Source organism: Narcine bancroftii, chromosome 10 (assembly GCF_036971445.1).
Source record: "Narcine bancroftii isolate sNarBan1 chromosome 10, sNarBan1.hap1, whole genome shotgun sequence".
NCBI classification, from domain to species: domain Eukaryota; kingdom Metazoa; phylum Chordata; class Chondrichthyes; order Torpediniformes; family Narcinidae; genus Narcine; species Narcine bancroftii.
Window position 1 is genome coordinate 34920786 of NC_091478.1, and position 13066 is coordinate 34933851.

Below are 13066 nucleotides of genomic sequence, written 5' to 3' on the forward strand. Positions count from 1 at the left end.
CAAATAGAAGGTTTATTTCAATCAAACATTGCATTAATAAATTTCAATTGTGCAGTTTTATAATAATTCTGAAAATGTGGAAGTTGAAAGCTACCTAATTCAAATTTCCAAGTTAATTTCTCCAAAGATAGACCCTATTCATTTTCCCTTTCCATAAAAATTTCCTTACAATTGAGTTAAGATCTTTTAAAACATTTTTGGGGTACTAAACAAAGAATAGATTGAAAAAGATATTGGATCCTTGGAAAAACATTTATTTTAATTGTTGTACAATTTGGATCACTCCATTTAAAATGGAAGTGAGGTGGTTTTCTTTTTTCTCTCAGAAGGTAAAAAAAAAGAAAATTGGCAGATGCTGCGGTCTAGTGCAGTACACAAAAGTCCTGGAGAAACTCAGGTCATGCAGCATCCACAGGAAGTAAAATGCAGTCAATGTTTCAGGCCTGAGGCCTTCATCAGAAGTCTGTGAATCATCAGAGCTTTTTTTTAAATGTCAGAAGGCAGTGGAAGCTGCATTACTGAATTTACTCAAAGCTGAGTGAGATAGATACTTCGACAATTCAGGGGATAAGGGCAATGTGGAACAGGTTGGAAAAGGGATTTGAGACAAAAACCAGATCAGCTATGATCTTACTGAAAGACAAAAAGATGCTCAAAGGAACAGATAGCTGAACCCCACATCTGTTTCTGAGGTTCCAATATATAATCCTTGCTATTTTTAGCTACATATTGATGATCAGTGACAGTAAATTAGCAGCCTTGATAACACATTTTGCATGATATTCCCATGGCAATCTGACACTGTGTCCTCCAAGTTAATGTAAACAACATCAGAAATAATGTCAATAAATAGAATCATTGGGGGTGCATATCTCTGTCTCTGGGTTTTAACTACCAAACCAACAGAACATGATTGAAGTTTCTGAGGTGTTAGAAATAAAGAAGCAAATGGCTAATTTCAATTTTGGTTGAGATAATCCAGCCACTCCTCAACCAAAGTAGTCAAGCGATTCCCATGATTAGAAACAAAATTAAAAATACCATGAAACATTAATTGGCAATATTGTCCTTGAGATGACCACATTTTTACCACTTCCACGCAAGGAATGGAGAACCATAGAATCACTAACAGCCACAGCCTACTTCTCCTGTCACCCTTCAACAGGAGCTCTACTGAGCACATCCTGGCTGGTTGCATCACAGTGTGGTACGGTTGCTGCAGAGAAATGGATCGAACATCAATCCACAGGATTATGGGTGGCAGAGGGGATCACTGGAGTCTCCCTCCCCCTGCCCCATCGACATGATCTACTGGGATTGTTACCCGAAGAGGGTGCGCAAAATCATTGAGGACCTCTTCGCACACAGTATCTTTCAGCTGCTCCCATCGGGAAAAAGATACAGGAGTATCAGGGCTAACACCACCAGGCTTGAGGAACATCTCCTACCCTCGGGCAGTGAGAATGCTGAATGACCAAAGGACCTGTTCACACTAATCATCCGAGACTCATACTTACAAAACTATATTCAATATTTGTATAGATTAACGTATCGTCTCTCTGTATGTGTGTTAAGTCTTGTTGTGAATCTACGTGTTTTGCCCTGAGAACCAGAGCACGCTGTTTCATCAGGTTGTACTTGTGCAATCCTATAACAATAAACTTGCCTTGCTTGGGATGCCCCACACTTTCAACTAAAGCCAGAGATCCTACACCCGAAAATAAATAGCCAGCAAAGACTGCAATATTTTGGCTCCTCCTGGTCCATTGTTTCTCCATCACAGTTGCTATTGTCCCAATATCCCACTTGAGCTAGAAAATTGACAAGGTCCCTGGAGAGGATATTTCAACCTCCTCCTTCATTCTGTGCAAGAAGGGCTGCTGCTCTCCATCACTTCATGGCAATGAGACAGACAGACCCTGGTCACATTTTCGGATCTCACCATTGACTGTGCTCAAGGTCTGACCTACCACCAGCAATGGAGCTGGTGATCAAATGAGGACTCTCTGATGAGTCATCCTGCCGCAGAAGGGAACCCCCAAAATGCCCAGAGTTTGTAATATTGTTCCCTCCTTTCGTTTCCGAACTGCTAAAGTATGAAAGACAGATGGTTTCCACTCAACAGTAAAACCTCTGTTATTCCCCGTTTGTTTTTGGAACCGCATACCGACCGGGTTGGAAAGTTCGGTGGAGATTGTTACAGCCTCCAGTTGCCAGTCTTCTCAAATGACTATTTATGGAAAATATAATCACTTACTTTCTCTTTACAAGAAATCTGCTCCGATCCGAAGTAGGCGGCTCCGACTCCAGCTGTAAATTGTTCGCTCACCACACCACGTTTAACCCGTGCTGAACAGTTCAATGGAACCGTGGCTCCTGCTTTTCCAATTTAGGTAAGACCGCCTGCTGGAGAATCCTTTAACAAGAGAAGAGTGCAATATGGGGGGTGGGGGTCTTTTGCCCCCCCACCCCACCCCACAATGAGACCGGACGTTTCACGATAGCTTTACCTCGAATTGAGCAACTCTTGAATTCCCAGGCCAGCGCATTCTTTGCACATTAATGGCTAAATAAGGAAGAGAATGTCAAAAATGATTTTTAATTCCCTGAACTTTGTTTACAGATTAAATCAGTAGCGTTGATGCATTCCTTATATGATGCAAATGGGAAGGATATTATTTGAACCTGGACGTGACACCCTTCAGAGGAAGACCATCACCCACCCCTTTACCCAACAGTTTTGGCTGCATTTATTAATCCCGATAAAAAAAAAATGTTGGCGAGAAAAAGTTTAGATTATGGGGGGCTTTTTGTATCAATGAACGGACGAGTAGACTGGCCAACGTGTTTCATACAAAATCTTCGCTTCTGTTTAGAATTTACAAGTATTAAACCAGGAGTTGGGGGGGGGTCCGCGTTTTTTCCCCGGCTGGACTCGGCACCGAACAGTTTGGGAGTCATTTTCAAGCCAACACTGAAGTTGATGAAAACAAATCAAACTGGCAGAACGCTAAAGCTGCGGCGGGGTGGACGCCCTGGCGCTGCGCTGCGCTCGGGACGGTCCCATACAGGGATATCTGCGGCGTGCACCGCCCTATACACGGCCGCTTCTTTTACCCAAGAAGGGGGAACAATCCTAGCCGGTGGCGCCCACCATCCAGAAAGTGAGTGTCCCCTATTGTTCCCAATGATTGGAAAGTCCAGTTGGCAAAAAGTGAGAAATAGCCGACAAAAATCAGATGAAGCCAGGTCGATATTTGGAGTGGGGCAGACACAAATTAACTTTCTTTTTTGGAGGGCGCAAACTGCTGAACCCGAACCAGGAAGAGCTGGCTCACTCGGCCATCCATATAAGGATTTTGCTGACGATGTCTTGGCTTGGTCAGCATCCAGCTTTTGCGGGAGACGTTCAGCCAGCCTCATTCGGCAGGGAAAGTTTCCCTCGGTCTTTCACGCACTGGCTGGTCAGATTCCACCAAAACTTTACGGAAAAGCAAAAACAAACTACTGCAAATGCCGGAATTGGGAAACGTTGGAAACACTCGACCAGTCAGGCAGCATCTGTGGAGGCAGAAACTTGAGTTAAGGTCACATCGTGATTTTTACGTTGGGAATTCACTTAGGGCATGAGAGCAAGTCTCCGTGGCTTCTTTCCAAGACGTCAGACACCAAGATCACCTTTGCCATTAACTCTTTCTTGATTCCCACTATATCCCAAACATTCTCTTTGTCCTCTCTGCCCCTCCTTCTGCTGTACAACTTAAAAGATATTTTATTTCTAACTTTTCCTGGTTAGAATGAAAGATCAGCGTGGAAAGTCTCCATTGATGCTACATGATATGTTGAAAATTCCTACCCCTTTCTGTTCTTTGCATTAATCTAAATAAGATTTAGAATATCTCATTAAATGGTCCAAATCCTGAATATCATCCAAATGCACTAACCATTCAGCGTAGTTTATGGATTAATGGCCTGAGGTTCTAACTGATCAGGGAATGAATATTATCTATCTTGTACTACAAATAGGATCGGTATTTGACATTTAGTGTTCTGCTTAGTTTACATTACCATGTATGATTCATTCCAAAACTATATTTTATTCATTAAGTTTAAAAATATTCTATTCAGTACATTTATAATTCCAATTTGAATTATAAGATAGGAAATATTCACTCTTACGATGCATGGCAGACACGAATGGCATACAAACTTAGCTTTACATCTGGTTTACAAATGTTAGTTCCTTTTATTGCCATGCTCGTCCTTCATTGTGCAATGATCTGCCTTTCTGAATAAACCTATTTTTGTGGGGCCTGTACTGTAGAATGTTTCAAATGATTGGAAGTTTCCATGCCAACATGGCCATGACCTTAAACTGTAGCCTTTCCCCTACTGTGAAACTGCAATGTGTCCTTAGCATTTCGGTCCAAGCCATGGAATGTGCCTTCCTTCATTTGGGAACCACTCCTTGCTCTGGAAGACCAAAGATCTGTCTATCATTCCTTGAAATTAGCAACAAATCAATTGGATGGTGAAGATCAATGGCTTCATACTTGCCTGTAGAATGTAGAATATAAGAGTTGGGATGCCGTGTTCCAATTCTACAAAGCACTGGTCCAGCCGCATTTGGAAGATCATGAACAGATCTCATCATTGTACTGGAGACAGAACAAAGAGGTTCACCTAGATTTTGCCTGAGTTGGAAGGTTTTACACATGGGAAGATTTTAAATGCGCTGGGCTTGACTTTCCTGAAGTAATGGAAGCTGATGGGATGACATGATAGGAGAATACAAGATTATGAAAGGCATGGAGAGGGTCAGTGGTGCAAATATTTATCCCATGGCAGGGGTATCAAAACCAAGGAGGGATGGGTTGAAGGTGAGAGGAATGAGATGTAAAAGGTGTCTGAGTGATATTTTTAACACAGAGTGGTTGATATCTGAGATACACAGCCAAGGAGGTGGTGAATCAAATACAAGTACTATGTTTAAAAAGCATTTAGACCAGTGGTCTAAAAGCATTGAGACCAATGCCATAGGTGCTCTGTGATTAATAAAGGATTACTTAAGGTGCTAATGTGAGTGGAAAGAAAAAAATTGAAAATCACTGATTTAGACAAACAATTACGGAGGCAAGGCACTAAAAGATAAATCAAAACACAAGAGATGCTCAGGAATTTCGGCCAGTCTCATAGCGTCCATAGGAGGTAAAGTTACATTACCAACGTTTCAGGCCTGAGCCCTTCCTTAAGGTGTTAGTGAAAATAAACAAGCATCTGAATTAAAGGCTGTGGAAAGAAAGAGGAAGAATGAGAAGTAGATGAGTACAGACCAACAGACACCTCATCATCTATCTGGGCACCTTCCAACCAGATGGCATTAGCATCGATTTCTCAGGTTTCTGTTAAAACCCCTGCCCACCATCTTCTTCTCCCGATTCCTTTCCTCTAGCTCAGTGGTTCTTAACCCTTTTATTTCCACTCAGATCCCACTTTAAATAATCCCTAATCTGTGATTAGTAAGGGATTGCTTAAGGTAGGATGTGAGTAGGACGGTTGAGAATCACTGCTCAAGATCCAATTGTTACTGAAATATTTTGCTTGAGAAAAATTGTCATTGGCCCATTTCCTTTGGAGTTAGGAAACTGTGCACATAACGAGTCAATTAGGTACGATTAAAACTGTGGTTTTCAACCTTTTTTATTTCCACCCACATCCACCTTGAGCAATCCCTGTCAAAGGTGTTTGTTTATGTAAACCTTTCTCTGAGGGACAGGTGGACAACACAGTGTAATTGAATGGGACTGAACAAGTCAAACATTTCCGGGACAACCAAGGTGAGTTCGATACTTTGCCGGCCTCCAATCCAGTCCATGGAGCTCAAGATGATTGTAATAGTAACTTGTCACAAATTGACTATCCAATGGCTGTTACAATATCTGCTGCGAGCAGATAACAATCACTGAAATTCTTACTGCTGGCAGCCACACAGGTACATAAAGTGCGAATTTCACTGCATTTGTACATTGTACTTGATAATAAACACTCTTATGCAAAAATTTTGATGAGATGAAAAGATACTGAAATAACAAAAACTTTAAAAATATGCAGTGGATCAGACATTATTTATAGAGAAAGCATTGTGAAATATTAATGAATTTCTTTTCAAATATAAAACTAATCATTTTGTGGTAATTCAGCATACCCCAAGATGGACTAAAAATATGCGGTTCTTCCACTGCCACTGGAAGTGTAGTGAGCTGGGGATACAGCTGACAAGTGGAGGCAATGTTAAACCAGCCCCAAGTGCTGAGAACATTTCAGTAAATAAGTGTTTTCCTTCAACTTAGTTTCATTTTTAAATATTCTTCTGGTTTTTTTATCCTCATTTATCTAGCCTCCACAATGCAACATTCGCTCCATCCCGCGTTCATCCCATCTCTATAATGTCCCCTAATGGTATTTTACAACAGTTTACAAAGAAGAATTCTTTGTTAGGGAGCATTTTAGTCAACTCAATTTTACCTGATGGGTCAATGTGCTATCACACCAGGTACTTTAGCTGGCAATTTGCTAAATACTTCAGAATGTGCTATCTTGATTACAAGAATAGAGTCTGAACATAATCAACTTCTAAAAATTAACATGTAACAACCCTGAATGAAACTTGACTGGCAAAAGATTTTATTTGACCATTTTAGTACTTCAGTGCTAATATTTTTTTGTGAATAAAAATTTATAGCCTGGCTCTTGCAAAAGACTGCAATGGTGTTGTACAGAGTCAGAGAACCATAATGTGTACAGCAGAAAAATAGGTCTTTCAGCCCACCACATTGAGGCTGAACTTTTTGCCCATCTACCCAAATCCAATTTGCTTGAATTTGGACCATTTCCTTTCATTCCTTGCCTATTTATGTTTATCTAGGGGCCCCTTTAACATCACGATTGTATCTGACTACACAACCTCCTCAGACAATGAGTACCAGCTATTAAACACTCTTTGTGCAAAATATTCATGCCTCAGATCTTCTGTAACATTTCTTCTTCTCACCTCAAACCTATGCCCTCTTGTTTTTGATATCCACAACATGAGAAAATGGTTTTGACTATCCACTTGTTTATGTCTCATAAACTTTTATGCTTCTGTTAGATCATGCCTCAGTCTTCCTTTGCTTCAGGGAAAACAAGGCCAGCCTATCTAATCACTCCTCCAGTCCTGGCAAATATTGGGTGAACCACCTCTGCCCTCTCTCCAGCACAATCATATCATCCCTGTAGGTTCATGACCAGAACAACAAAGAATATTTCAAATGTGGCCTAACCTGTGTTTTGTAAAATTGCAACATAAAATCCCCAAACTTACATTACATGCTTTGACCTATGAAGATTGGCGTGCCATATATTTTCTTTTCACCCTGTGTTGGCACTTTAGGGTTGTATGGTGCTGAACCTCAAGGTCTCTCTGTTCATCACTATTCCTTAACATCCTTCCATTTACTATATGTCCTACCCCTGCTTGACTTCCCAAAAGTGTATCACTTGACACTTGTTGGGATAAAGTTCCATCTGCCAATCTCCATCCTGCTATGACCTTAGACAACCTTCTTGATTATCCATAAACCTACTGATTTTCAAACTTTTGTTTTATTGCACCCCACTTCACAGGAGTTTTTTTGCACCTCCTTCTCTGTAATTAGATTTTTTTAATAATTATCCAACTCCTTTCTAACATTATATGCTCTCCTGAGGACGTAACTTAGTGATAATTGGCCACTCTGATCTGAGCATGGCCATGTCATCAGAACAGAGATGCTCTGCAAATTTTCTCTGGAAAATGATAAGTGGGGCCAAGACAGAGCAAGATTTTTCCACCTTCTGGGCAAAAGCCTTCCGTTTTTTATTTTTTGTTTTCTGTTTTTTATATTTTTTTCTGTTGAAGAAAAGTTAACGGTGGACCTGGGTGAAAGGAACTAATTTAACAGATCCACATTCCCAAATTTCTCGAAAAGGTTGCAGACCGTTTATGTTTTGAATGGAGAGCCAGCAGAAACCAGCAATTCTGCCACAATCCAAAGCAAGAACCAGTGCAACATTAGTTTTATCTGCTAACTTTAGAAGAACCACAAAATAAGTTTGATTTGCTAAATGAGAAGTGGGAGAAATCCCTTCTGGAAATACACAGACTAGAATGTGTAAGAAGAATGGTTGGAAATAATTTATCTGAGAGGAGACCTATTAAAACAATTATCGCAAGGAGTAGTTGAGAGATGGGTATGGAAAGACCTTCAATGCAGAGACTCCAGCAGTTCACCAAAACAAGCACCATGTTCAGACCAGTCTGGAATGGAAAAAAAAAACCCTGATTTTTGAGCTAGGCACATCCAGAGGTGAAACTTCTCATTCGAGCTTTTAATGGAAGATCAGATAAACAATTGAAATGTAAGAAGAAACAGACTGAAGGGAGCTAAGAGTAAAACACAAAAATCTGTAGACACCACAGTTGAAGTAAAAACACAAAGCTGGAGAAACTCAGCAGGTCAAACAGTGTCCTTTATATAGCAAAGGTAAAGCTACGGAACGGACATTTTGGGCTTGAGCCCTTTGTCAAAGTATGAAGGGAGCTAAGATTTGTGTTGGATTTTTCTGACAAAAATTCTTCTTTGGCTTGGCTTCGCAGACGAAGATTTATGGAGGGGTAATGTCCACGTCAGCTGCAGGCTCGTTTGAGGCTGACAAGTCCGATGCGAGACAGGCAGACACGGTTGCAGCGGGTGCAAGGGAAAATTGGTTGGTTGGGGTTGGGTGTTGGGTTTTTCTTCCTTTGTCTTTTGTCAGTGAGGTGGACTCTGCGGTCTTCTTCAAAGGAGGTTGCTGCCCACCGAACTGTGAGGTGCCAAGATGCACGGTTTGAGGCGATATCAGCCCACTGGCAGTGGTCAATGTGGCAGGCACCAAGAGATTTCTTTAGGCAGTTCTTGTACCTCTTCTTTGGTGCACCTCTGTCTCGGTGGCCAGTGGAGAGCTCGCCATATAACATGATCTTGGGAAGGCGATGGACCTCCATTCTGGAGACGTGACCTACTCAGCGCAGTTGGATCTTCAGCAGTGTGGATTTGATGCTGTCGGCCTCTGCCATCTCGAGTACTTCGATGTTGGTGATGAAGTCATTCCAATGAATGTTGAGGATGGAGCGGAGACAACGCTGGTTGAAACGTTCTAGAAGCCGTAGGTGATGCCGGTAAAGGACCCATGATTCGGAGCCGAACAGGAGTGTGGGTATGACAACGGCTCTGTATACGCTAATCTTTGTGAGGTTTTTAAGTTGGTTGTTTTTCCAGATTCTTTTGTGTAGTCTTCCAAAGGCGCTATTTGCCTTGGTGAGTCTGTTGTCTATCTCGTTGTCGATCCTTGCATCCGATGAAATGGTGCAGCTGAGATAGGTAAACTGGTTGACCGTTTTGAGTTCTGTGTGCCCGATGGAGATGTGGGGGGGGGCTGGTAGTCATGGTGGGGAGCTGGCTGATGGAGGACCTCCGTTTTCTTCAGGCTGACTTCCAGGCCAAACATTTTGGCAGTTTCCGCAAAACAGGACGTCAAGCGCTGAAGAGCTGGCTCTGAATGGGCAACTAAAGCGGCATCGTCTGCAAAGAGTAGTTCACAGACAAGTTGCTCTTGTGTCTTGGTGTGAGCTTGCAGGGGCCTCAGATTGAAGAGACTGCCATCCGTGCGGTACCGGATGTAAACAGCGTCTTCATTGTTGAGGTCTTTCATGGCTTGTTTCAGCATCATGCTGAAGAAGATTGAAAAGAGGGTTGGTGCGAGAACGCAGCCTTGCTTCACGCCATTGTTAATGGAAAAGGGTTCAGAGAGCTCATTGCTGTATCTGACCCGACCTTGTTGGTTTTCGTGCAGTTGGATAACCATGTTGAGGAACTTTGGGGGACATCCGAGGCGCTCTAGTATTTGCCAAAGCCCTTTCCTACTCACGGTGTCAAAGGCTTTGGTGAGGTCAACAAAGGTGATGTAGAGTCCTTTGTTTTGTTCTCTGCACTTTTCTTGGAGCTGTCTGAGGGCAAAGACCATGTCAGTAGTTCCTCTGTTTGTGCGAAAGCCGCACTGTGATTCTGGGAGAACATTTTCGGCGACACTAGGTATTATTCTATTTAGGAGAATCCTAGCGAAGATTTTGCTTGCAATGGAGAGCAGCGTGATTCCCCTGTAGTTTGAGCAGTCTGATTTCTCGCCTTTGTTTTTGTACAGGGTGATGATGATGGCATCACAAAGGTCCTGAGGCAGCTTTCCTTGGTCCCAGCAGAGCTTGAAAAACTCATGCAGTTTGGCATGCAGAGTTTTGCCGCCAGCCTTCCAGACCTCTGGGGGGATTCCATCCATACCTGCTGCTTTGCCACTTTTCAGTTGTTCAATTGCCTTATATGTCTCTTCCCGGGTGAGGACCTCATCCAGCTCTAGCCTTAAGGGCTGTTGAGGGAGGTGAAGACAAAAATTAATACAGTCACAACTACTCCAATATTTACAGGGAAGTGTCAAGTGTGAGTGCATTAAGCAGTAAGGGAATGCAAAGGAACTGTTATAAAATTAAGATTCCTTTATTTTAATGTAATAAAATAGTTGTAATATTACACAAGATTCACCATCAGCAGAAATTGCCAGGCTCCTCTTACAGGCAAAGAAAGAGAAGCAAGAGTCTCCCAGAGTCAGTGAGTGTCTGTGGATTCACCTCCAGTGCTCCCACAGGCTCTGCAGCCACACAGACTCCAGTCCAAACCACTAGCAACCTAAGCTCCAGATCCAAACATCTGACATGATCAGGAAGCCTTCAGCTCCCTTGGCAAATAAGGGACAAAGAAATCCAGACTAAAGCCTACAATAGAGCAGACAGAGTGATTAAATAGGAAAAATAGAAGAGGAAGGGTGAAAGGAATTAATGAATAATCAAGATCAGTTTAGATAGGGTGTAACTGAATAATTATCTGAATTAGCCTGAAGAAAAAGAATATGAGTTCAGAAATGTGAAATGTACTCGTTGGTTAGGAGACATTGTTGAACCCAGTTATTGAACTGGTGTAACTAAAATATGTCCAGTCACAAGGTGTGGTTCCTGGAACTTAAATTAAACTTAGCTGGAGCAGAACAGGAGGCTAAGATCAAGGAGTCAGAGGTAGTTAGATGGAGAATTTAAATGAAAAGCCTTTGGAAGCTGTGATTGTGCTTGTGAGAGATATGTGCACAGTAGCTTCCGAAAGTAGGTTGATACTGGCCACCTGTTCCTCTTCCATTAAAATAGGTAATGGATGTCTTTCACCCAGGTTTTAACTTCAGAAAAATCCAATCTTACCTGCACTGAGGATTTAAAAATTCCCATTGATTCTTTAAATTTTTTAGTGTAATTCTGTAAATCTATGCCCAAAAATGTTCTTATGTGAGATCATAGGCCTGAAAAAGATAATTCCATTTCCGTCTCCATGGATGGTGCCTGACTTACTGAGTGATTCCAGCATTTTTTTGTTTATGCCTGAAATATTTGTTCTTTAACGGGCCTGGTACTGTGCTGTATGTCTATTTTAAACTCATGGCTCGCACCTAAAACAAATGACTGGTGAAAGGGAAGGCTATTACAGAATTAACCCATTGAAATGCTGCATCTTCCAAGGAAGGATAATCCTGTTACTACATTGGAATCTACTGATGTCAGTCTTTCTGTCTCGTTATTTTACAATTCATTACTCCTTTTATCTTAGTCTGCCACATTGCCTGATGTTGTTAGCCAGCCCATTCCAAACGGAGAGCTCATTTTCCACACTAACGCAAGATAATTTTTACCCGTTGAAGCCAGAGAAACTAAACTTATTTAACCAGTTAAATTTGTGAAGCATCCTCTTGTTTTACAACAGATGTTTTTAACATATCAAATATGTTCCATTTTACTTATGTCACAATTTTGAACGAGACTAGTTTTTCTTCTCTATTCTTGGGAGTCCCATAAGGTGATTTGCTTCCACGCCATTTCTGTGATTCTGAGATGGCCGATGGGGCCCTTGAGTGATCTAGAGACTTGGCAGGACAGGTCAAGAAAGAGAGAGAGAGTTTGGGAGGAAGTGCTGTTCTTCTGTTTACACTGGATTTAAAGTTATCAGTGCCCGCCTAAATACGCCTTCTCTGTTTTCAGCAGGTTCCAAGAAGTTGGCAGGTACATTGCATTTGGTCAAGGAGGCTTTGAGGCTATAATTGAATCCTTTCCTCCAATTACACAAAGATTTCTTACTGTAACAGAGCTCAGAAGAATGTTACTGTTTCGAGAGTCGAACAGAATTGTAGTGCAATGCACAAAAGTTCTGGAGAAACTCGGCAGCTCACACAGCATCTTTAGGAAGCAAAGGGATAAAATCCACATTTCTGGCCTGAGCCCTTCATCAAGACATGAGCAAAAATGCAGACAGGCATCTGAATAAAAAAAGGTGGGGGGGAAGAGGTGAGGAGGGAGGAAGGGGCAGGGGAGAGGTACAGGTAAACAGATGATATGGATGAGAGGGTAGAAGAGAAAAAAACTGAGAAGTGCTGGGGAAGGAGGTAACTCTCTGAATGGAGAGGGAAGGGGTTGGAGAGCTGGAAGAAAGGAAAAAGGGATAGGGAAAGAGAGAAACTTGGGAGAGGGGTTTAACAGAAATTGAAGGTCAATGTTAATGCTGTCTAGTTGGAGAGTGTCCTGGTGGAATATTACGTGTTCTCCCTCCAATTTGCAGGCAGCCTTGGTTTGATACTTCCTGAGACCATGGATAGTATGTTAATGGTGTGTGGAAATAAAATGACTGGCCACTGGGAGATCCCTGCTATTGCAGTGGACAGAGCAAACATCCTCAATGAGCTACAGTAGCTCCCAGTCTCTCAAATGTAGAGGAGGCCACAACGACAGCACTGGGTGCAGTAGATGGCCCCTGCAGATTCACAAGTGAAGTGTTGTTTCACTTGGAAGAACTATTTGGGGCCCTGAATGATGGTGAGGGAGGAGGTGTGAGAGCAAGTGTAGCATTTGTTGCGGTCACAGGGG

General features: G+C 42.1%; 1 protein-coding gene across 1 annotated transcript in view; it reads left to right on the plus strand.

Moving 5' to 3' along the window:
• The first annotated feature begins 2374 nt into the window (after positions 1–2374).
• acta2 (actin alpha 2, smooth muscle) overlaps positions 2375–13066 on the plus strand; it is a 28077-nt gene continuing 17385 nt past the window's right edge. The window contains exon 1 of the mRNA XM_069900627.1: positions 2375–2393. The gene's annotated coding sequence lies outside the window, so the exon portion shown is untranslated. The remainder of the gene's footprint in view (positions 2394–13066) is intronic.